The sequence below is a fragment of the Crotalus tigris genome, unplaced genomic scaffold, assembly GCF_016545835.1.
Source record: "Crotalus tigris isolate CLP2741 ecotype Arizona unplaced genomic scaffold, ASM1654583v1 scf7180000019762.1414395, whole genome shotgun sequence".
Classification (NCBI taxonomy): Eukaryota; Metazoa; Chordata; class Lepidosauria; order Squamata; family Viperidae; genus Crotalus; species Crotalus tigris.
Window position 1 is genome coordinate 331,290 of NW_024097700.1, and position 10,010 is coordinate 341,299.

Below are 10,010 nucleotides of genomic sequence, written 5' to 3' on the forward strand. Positions count from 1 at the left end.
TTCCTTTACCATACCAATCTGAGTATGAAGTTAGATCTTCGTGAATTCAGAAATCCTTTAGATTTCCCTTATTTTATGTGTCTGTTTCCATCTTCGGGATGCTTAAAGACTTCATTATAATACTGTTTCCTTTTTTCTTCTAACAGCTTTCTAATATTTTTTGTGAAGTTCTTTCCCAAGATCTTTGATTTTCTTTGGCTTTGGTTTCTCTCTTAATCTTGGCCATTTCCACAATTGTTCTTTCATCTAGCTTGTTCTTTTTGCTTCTTGGTCTTTGGCAGTTGCTTTTCATATTCATCCTTACCAGCTTCTTTTATTCCATTGTTTTTCTTTGCCTATCAACCAAGTTCAGGACTTCAAAGCAATTTTTAATGTTCTTGAAAATGGTAGGTGCACACTCAAGATCATATTATAAAAGCTGGTTTAGATTTTGTTGTTCTGCTTAGCTTGACTTGGAACTTTTTGTTCTGTTCCACAGACAGCCTTGAATTAAAGTAATCTTGAATTGAAAATCAAGCCTAACAATGATATTTGTGTGGCCCATTTCAGTGGGCAGTGGCCAATGCCCATTTTCACTATCAGAATTTATTTAAAAAATAGATTTCTAGAATTATTATAATAGTCTCTAGAATTAAGATGGGAGATCAGAACACACCTGCTGAAATTGTGCAGTTTGGGTAAGGTTAATTCTTTCTGACACTTTTCCGTAAAACATTCTCAAACAAATCTCTTCCCAATTGAGAAGGTCCAATGCACAAATATTCTACCGGTAGGAATCACAGTTATGACTAAAAAGTATGTCCAAATAAAAACCACCTGAAGTCTGGATTCTTCCCTGTCGTCCTTGTTGAGAGTATTTCCTCTTATAGTTTAAACCAAACACACAATAGGAAATGATAGGATGACTTAGGTGTTTATCAACTTACAGTTCATTTGAATGTATCTTCAAAAACAGATTACACACTGGCATTGTAATCATGGGTTTTTCTAAAAAGAAACATGAGTCATTTTTTCCCTTGGAAAACAAAACATGAGATCTTACAAGTACAGCAAAGTAGTTATTCTGACATTGGTTTACAATTATAACCACTGTGGACTGAGGTAGTATTTTGAAATTAACAGGCTTAAGCATATCTAGTGGTCTAACACTGAGCTATCATGTCATATATCATGTCATTCTTCTATACGAGGGATGTCCAACCTTAGCACCTTTAAGACCTATGGACTTCAATTTCCTTGGCTGATTGAGGACTTCTGGGAGTTGAAGTCCAAAGTCTTAAAGTTGCCAAAGTTGGACACCACTTGTCTAGAATTCTGGGAGTTGAAGTCCACGAGTCATAAAAGAGCCAAGGTTGCCTACCCCTGGTCTAGATTATCAACTATGGTTTCCTTTTGTGAGCTGCACTGCCAGGGACCATTAATGCTATACCACTGCTATGGAAAATGAATGGCATACCACTTTCAGCTGTGGCTCAGAACCAAAGAAAGTGGAACAAAAGTGGTGGAAAGGAATAGGTTAGGTCGGCATAGCCTAACAATAATATTTGTGTGGCCCACTATTTAGCTGTCATCATCCCCTGGTTTTGCAGTTTTAGAAGGAAAATTAAAAGGAGGTTCACTAAAGCACTGGAGGACCTTTACTCTCCAGTGACGTTTACCCAGCTTGAAAAGCTGCAACGTATACCTGTTCTTTCTGATCTGACCACTCCAAAGAACCCCTTCACAGAAGTACAGTTCCCAATGCTCATTGATTGGGAGTAAGAATTTTTTTAATCATGTATAGGCATATTTCATATATATGTATATATGTAGGACATAAAGGAACTGATTTTGCATCAACTGGCAGCTGTTATTTACAATTAAGAAATAATGGATTAATTACCGTATCAAGGACAATAATATCTCCTGAGATTTAGGCCACAGAGGGAAGAGTTCACTTAGACTTTTAATTCTATTTATTCAGCTTTACTCATGGCAGAAACATGATAAGATAATATTTTTTCTCAATATCTAAAGAGGGCTTTTAGCTTATTGCCAAGAAGCCCTGGTTTACAACTGGATTCATGTGGGAAGATTTCTAGATTCAGAAAGCAAAACTTTCAGATAGATTTGGGGTTTTTTTCCCCAAACAAACAAACAATTGATCTCTGATTCTTTTTGGCAAGGCAAGGCAATTATTTGAGGAGAATATTAATGATTTTTTTTTTCAATTTTGGAATGCTTTTGCTCAGGAAACAAAAAAAATGACCTTGAACTACACAAATGTATTCTTTACAGCAAATTGCTAAGTCAAAATTACGTCTCAACAGTTGGAAGAAGATCAAAGTAATTTTCTCTTAAAATTGCTGTTTTAAACGATTGTTCACCCTTACCACCTTGTAAGAAAATGATTTATACAAATTGAAACTCTAATGGAATGGCAGGCCTCTTTCTTTCCGCTCCGATACTTCACAGTGCACAGACATTGCCATCCCCAATTCATTTCAATCAGCTGAGTTACTTAACCTTGGAAGGAGTAAAATTCCACATCCAAAACTGAACTCGTGATGCACTCCCAGATTTTTAGAATATGCTCAGGGAAGAATTAGAATTATTTTCCTGCTTGCTAATATGAGAATGTTCTTACACAAATAGGTGACAAGTAGTTGGATCAAAAAAAATGTAGACTTTCAAGACCATATTGTATAAGAACAATTTCCTTAGGATGACATATTTTTAAGCAATATATTATTCAATTAAAGCATTAGCAACTGATGATTTTATTTTAATTTGTGGGACTGTGGATCGAGGATACAGTTTTTATTTATTTGGCCATGTCACCAGGGGTAATAACAGCCACAATAGTGAAAGGAATAGTGAAAGGAATAGTGAAAGGAAAGAAATAATGACAGGAAAATCCATCTTAGTTCTTGCTAAATTGTTCATTAACCTATAGTTCAGTGGCTCTGTTTGCATGGCTCATTCAATTAGACTATGAGGTTGGGAGAAAAATATCTCATAAATGATTTGGTTAACTTTTTAACTAGGACATCTATCTCTTTATCAACTCACTCCTACTACTAACAAGCAAATTATTTATAGGAGAGCTAAGTATCCTTTCTGACATTTGTCACTGGAACAATATACTCCACTTCTGGGCCCATTTTCTTTTTCCTCTCCTGTGGGTTAAATTTGGAAGTGTACAGAAAGCAGGAATTGATACAAGTTGGTAAAGCGTGACAGACCATCCCAATTATGCTACTTTAGATTTTTTTCCCCTCTATGTGAGTTTTTTTAATTAAAATTTGTGTGGGAAGACAGAGAAAGAGACACACAGAGAGAGATACACACAGAGAGAGAGACAGAGACAGACAGACAGAGAGAGACAGAGACAGAGAGAGATCCTTTGCAGCAGTTAACGAACTATATGAAATGGCAACACCAGGGCAGAAACAGCCAGCATACAAAGATGAGTCATTTAATTTAGGGAGAGGATGGCAGTGATATTTGTAACATGTGAATTATTACTTATTACCTTTTAAAAAATTAAATCGAGCCATTTGGACACTAATTAAACCAGAATGGTATATAACAAATAATAGTGATATTTTGACTCTTAAGAAAATGGATATGACTCAGCCCTATTCACTGGATGAACAGACATTATTCCCTGAGTAGCATTAAGAACATAAGGATATAGGGCAGTGATGGCAAACCTTTTAGAGACCAAGTCCCCAAAAACCTCCCCACCCCTGCCTACTTCCGCTCCGCCCCATCCCACCCATTTTCACTTTGAAGTTTATTTGTATTTTGAGGCTGCATAATTCCATAGGCAGCTTACAGATAAAAATTAAAAGAAAACAAAATTTATCAAGAGAGAAAAAAAAGCAGCTGACTGGAAACCAAAGCTCAAAATGCCAAGCAGTCAATAACCAACTAGGGACGATTTTGAACTTAGCTCAGCAACTGAGAGAAGTTAAAATGGGAAAGTTAAAATAGGTTTGAGGTACTTCGAATTTGTATGAGTTTCTCCCAGGGAATTTCAGAACTGTTAAGCTAAATTGGGAAATTAACACCATCTAGGACAGTGGTTCTCAACCTGTGGGTCGGGACCCCATTTGGGGTCGAATGACCATTTCACGGGGGTCGCCAAACCACGCTGTCCGCCATTTTTTTCCCTTTTCCCTAGCTGTCCTACCCCCTCTTATTGGTGGCCACACCCACTTGGGGGTCACCACAACATGGGGAACTGTATTATGGGGTCACGGCATTAGAAAGGTTGAGAACCTCTGATCTAGGAAGATGGTGGCAACAAAATATTGGTATACTTGTTGCCAAGAAAACAATGATGTGTGTTTGTAGTCACCACCAGTTGAGTTTTTGGTTAACCTCTGCCAAAATACTTTGGCTGATCTCAAAAAGCTGGACCCAACTAATAGCTGGATATGAACCACCAGGAAAATTCAATCCTGTAGATTAAATTGGGAAAGCGTTTTTTTCCCCAGAAGTCATTAGATAAGAATTTTCATTTTTGTTACTAAAAAAAGTAGCTTGGACTTGGCTATGCAATAGTTAGGATTGAGCTTTGACTTTACCTTACAATCATGGTCAAGTATTTCTACATGCTCAGTGCAAACATAGGGGTATGTGTCAGGTATGTGACAATATAATCACACCGATGACTTAAGAACTTGTGTCAGATGTCCTGATGTAAATACATCATTGCAGCATTTGCGGGACGATGTCATTGCATGCATGTTGTGGATGCTGTGCAAGCATCCAATAAAAAAAAAATCGAACAACAGCAAATTGCCTCCCTGCCCTGAACTAAATCCTAAAGAGAATAATTCAAAGTAAACTTGGTATACTGAAATCAACACAATGCATTATGCCTATATGTCCTGTTTGCAAAAAAAGTTACCTCTATGTAAATCCATGTAGGATTGAGCTACAATTGCCTATTTGTATGAAACTCATTTCTAAGAACATAATAATAGATTCCTTTTATTATATTCCCATTCTGTGCAAGTAAAATTAAGTGGATCAAAACCTTTTCTTTTATAGTTTCTATTTTGCTGGGATAATGAAAAAGAACCTTTTTTCTGTATCATATTCTCTATCACAAAACTAAACACTAACTGGCATTCATACTGTTCAGTATCCTTCTGTCCTGGTTCGATAATGTACTGTAATTACCATTTAATTTTAGCAGATAAACAGATTTAAATACTTTCTTGCTCAAAAGAGGAGAGGCATGTGGATGTGGATTCTGAAAGATAAAAACCCAAAATAGGCTCAGAAAATTATGCATTACTCTGTCTATGTTTAAGTTGGTGTATCTATTCTTTCCTCAATATAGTTAATAACGCTATATATTTCCTCAATATATCCCTGATCTTCCTTGGGTGACATTATGGCTGAGGCCTTGGGCATTTCAGCATCGTAACCAAAACCAGATGTGCTGCTGAGGTTGTTGCTCTTCTGAATTTATGTTCAAATTATAGAAGGAAAGCAAGAAATGCTCCTAATATACTTTAGTAGCATCATTTTGATTTTTTGTAATTTTAGTCCAGTTGGACTATGACAGGGGTGTCCAACCTGGTGAACTTTAAGACCTGATGACTTCAACTCCCATAATTCCTCAGTCAGGATAGCTATATCGGGTAACATGTAATGGAACTGCCCCCTTCTTATCTTCCCTTCAATTCCAGATCTAGGTGGATGGCAGGCAAACAAGTGTGTGCCACATGTTGGATCCTTCTCCACATCTCCATGTTAGATAGATGCTAGTTTTCCACACACTTATGTTCTAAGGTAAAACAGGCATGACATGATTTTTATTGCTTTTCATAAATCAATGGGGCAAAGTCAACTGAGCCAGATCAAGACCATGATGTTGTTCCAGAGGGTGGATGGTCTTCTCCATCTGGCAGCTATTTGTCATGAAGGAGTTGTCCTTCAGTCCAGAGGTGTCCACAGAATTTGCTGGGAAAAAAAGGCAAGGTGGCTGAGAAGCAGTGCCCATTTTTATGTATGGTGCAATATACTTTGGACAGAGTATCAGGGAATTGCACAGCAGACGTTGACACGAACTTTTAATTTTATATAAATAATAAATATATTTTAATCTATGTATACAGCAGACTAGATAGTCAGGCAAACAGGAACATCATGAGGTAAATCAGAGCATACGGGGCACACAGGAGAAAAGGTGGAGAAAAAGGGAAACCCCCCCTCCACACCCACAGCAACCAATCAAAGTGTAGATTGCCTCACACAGGAGCCAGCACTCTCCAACCAATCAACTATAATTGTGTGTTCTGGCTCATTGTACAACTTCATTGTTCCAGCTACTAAACTTAAATATCTTAATGCAGAATTTTGTTCATTCTGTTGTGGCCTCCATCTTGACTTTTTTTTCAAAACCACGTTCTCAGATAATCCAGCTTAGCCCTTTCTCCTGATACCAGCATGCCGCCTACTTCAATAATGCTCCTTTTCAGGTCATTCATTTCTTTAAAATACCAACAGCCACATAATGTGAAAGTAACATGACTGTCCAAAAGTGACGAGAAGAGTTATGGCAGACATTTAGAAGTGGGCTGAGCAACAGTATATCAAGCACCAATGTCAAGTCTGGGAACAAAGATAAAAGGCCCAAGAATTAGCACTCAAATATACAAGACCGCTCCAGCATTCTGGATGGGAAAATTACTACTTACATATGGAATTGATAACCACAAATAGTATGCAATATTTTGATTATATCTGACATTCTTCTAGTTATAGCCTTCTCCCCACCAGCCCCCCGAATTCAGTAAAGAAAATCTTACCTTAAAAGTGCTTTTCTATTTCAGGTTTTCCTGTCTTTAATAATTGGATATGACTTCTCTATCTTCTCCTATATTTCGCATTATAGAGTTGCAAATCTTTTTCTCCTTAGTCCCAGTTTCTGTCTCACATTATTAATGGCATTAAGAGAATTAAAATATTCCAGTTGCATACCATTTTACTTAATAAGAAAATAATTCTATTGAATAAAATATGATATATATGTTTGCACTGTAACTGTAGTAACACTATTTTTACTTGTAGGTTTCCAACCAGATAAAAGTAAAAAAAAAAAAAAAACCCCACAGTGCAAAGATTGAATCTTTTGCAGGAATTCCAGCGTCATTTTAAACATTTTACCTTCTTTTTAACTATTATTTTTTTTAAAAATCCTACACAATACAAATAGCAAGGAAACTTGTCTTAATTATGATGTGAATACTGTATGGAGGAGGGGATGTTTCCAATCCAGCTATTGTTTCTGAATCATGTATTAAGGGATGTGAACATTATAGTTGCATGGTTTCATGACTGCAAACAGAATAAATAGAAACCATCAATTACCCATTCATTTTTATTACTGAGGTTAGCATGCTCCTTCTAGCACAATCTGTTACACAAGACTCCTACCCATTCCTCCTCTGCATCTGGTTCATTTCTCAGAATCTGTTAGTATAAATGAAAAATCATTTGTTTCAAAAATCCAACCATGATAAATGGAGAAACACTAGAAGCTTAAGACACCTAACCGGAGTAGGTGCAAGACAGGCAAAAGAACGTGTATTGCCCTAAAGTAAAGATACATTCGTGATTTTGTTGGGTCACTTTTATCCCTAGAAAATCTGCCCGACTCCTTGACCTGAAAATGTCACTCGGGGGGGTGTCTGAATTCTTTATGGGCATATTGGGGAAGCATCTGGATGTGTGGGCAGATGACTAAATGAGGAACATGATTTTGTGTGGAGATGCCAATTTACATCCCGAGTCAATTTCCTACCTCATTTTCTATGATAATATTGTTACTGGAACTATTGCTATTGAAACATTATTTTGTGTGTGGCAGGTCTGTCAGGCACAAAAGATGAGGCCCACACATGAAGGTCCAATTAAACTGATGTATTGCTACTCATGCCTATACACACAAATCTTAACTAATGGTTAGCACCTGCTAACCAACCAACCCCCGGGCCTCGGCCCACTTTCAGACCTTGAGCCTTTCAGACCTGGGTTGCAGCAGTAGTGGGCGCATATGAAACCATCCTCTCTCCATCCCGCCAATCTGCAAAGCCAAAAAGGTTGAGGAACTCTGTGCTAGGGGCTAGATAAGGATAGACTGAATTCAAGGGCTGTGTGTGTGGAATTAACTTGTTTGTGGCTATGAAGAGATTCTCGGCTGATCCTGATTTTTAACTTCACCTTCAGGTTCTGCCACTTCTTCCCCTACGAGATCCTGTTGGAAGGAGTAGCCTATGAAGGACGGAGAAGGGAGGTACTCTGAGAATTAACCCAAAGAGTCTGCTCACAAGAAAAAGAGTCTTCTTCTTCAGCAAGGCCTCTCAATGTATAGGTTTGGGGCAGAAATCATGAAGAAGAGATAGAACCTGCCTAGAAATGCCTGAATTCATCCAAAGTATTGAACATAACAGATAACTTATTTATTGCTCAACATTTTTTACAAGGTCAGGGTATAACTGTTCAAACATGAATAATTAATTCTTTTTGGGACATACGAATGTGAGAAAGCCACCTTTGTGCATCTTTTTGACATTTCTGACATTTAAATAAAATTAGTTAATATTATAAAGAAATTGGGCTGCATACACAAAGTATTTTAAAGATATTTTTAATATTTAGAATATAGTATTGATACATACTGTTTGTATATAAGGCAACACTGATATTCTCCCAATAGGAAATTCCTTGCTGCTCTTATTCCGTGTCTGAAAATGTCCTAGGAATACCGTATTTGCAAGGAACTTGAAATGCTCAGGTAATATACAGTAACTCCAATCAAAATAATTGATTTTTGCATATGTGGGCCTGCGTGCTTTCCTCTGATGACTCAGGGCCCAATCCCACAAAGTTAATCCTGGTCAATGACTTATATGTTTATCAGTGATTTGAAAATTTTCCCATGCGAGAGCTACAGATCTCACTCCAACAAGTTTTCTTATCATCATTTGTGGGCTTATGTTTGTGCTTCAGGTTGCACGTTTATATATATTGCTGCAGGATTAGTATTGGTAGCAGCAATCCTGCTCTACAAGGTGGGTCAGCTTCCAGTGTATAACCAAAGAGTAGCTCAAAGAAGTGATGAAACTCTTTGACTGGGCACATAATATACTTTAGGACAGAGCTAATATCTGTGATCTGTTGCTTCAGGATCTCCATTAGTAAAAGAAGGAAACTATGTATTGACCGTGCCTTAGGATGTGTATACAATTGATTCCATTGCTTAGGATTGCTTGTAATAGGTTGATTGCTTCCATATCCCAAGTATTGAAGCAGTTCTCTTCAAGTTTCTCTTAGGAGCTTCAGGTCTAATCCGCCACTGTTTCTTTAGGTAAACATTTGCCAAATGTATATTTGTTTGTTATATTATATAAAGCCAGTTTTATGTAGTGGTTAAGGCACCAGGTTAGAAACTAGGGACCATGAGTTCTATTCCTGCCTTAGGCATGAAAGCTGGTTCGGTGACTTTGGACCAGTCAACTTTATCTCAGCCAAACCCACCTCACAGGGTTCTTGTTGTGAGGAAAATAGGAGGAGGAAGGAGTATTAAGTAAGTTTATGTGTCATTATAAAAAAAGGAATAAAGACAGGATATAAATAAATCTGACTGGTTTAATAGTAAACTTTTATTACTTATAGGCAAATGTTGAAACCTGTTAACATGGGAACCGCCAGGAGCTACTTATTTGGGAGTAACTCCTAATAGGGCTTTTGTGACAAAACTATGTCACAAGAAATCACTACAGCTCTGAATATGCTGGCTGCCTCTCATCAATTGACTGGGAAGTAAGAGACCATGTTTTCAGTTGTGAGGAAATATGGTATGGACAGCCTACACAACAGGAAGAGGAGCAGAATGGCTGCATTCTCCTTCTGTGCTACTTTTCACATTAAAACAGATAAACAGAAGCTCACATTCTTCATCAGTGTTGGTATACAAGTCTACATACAGACATAGAACAAGGATA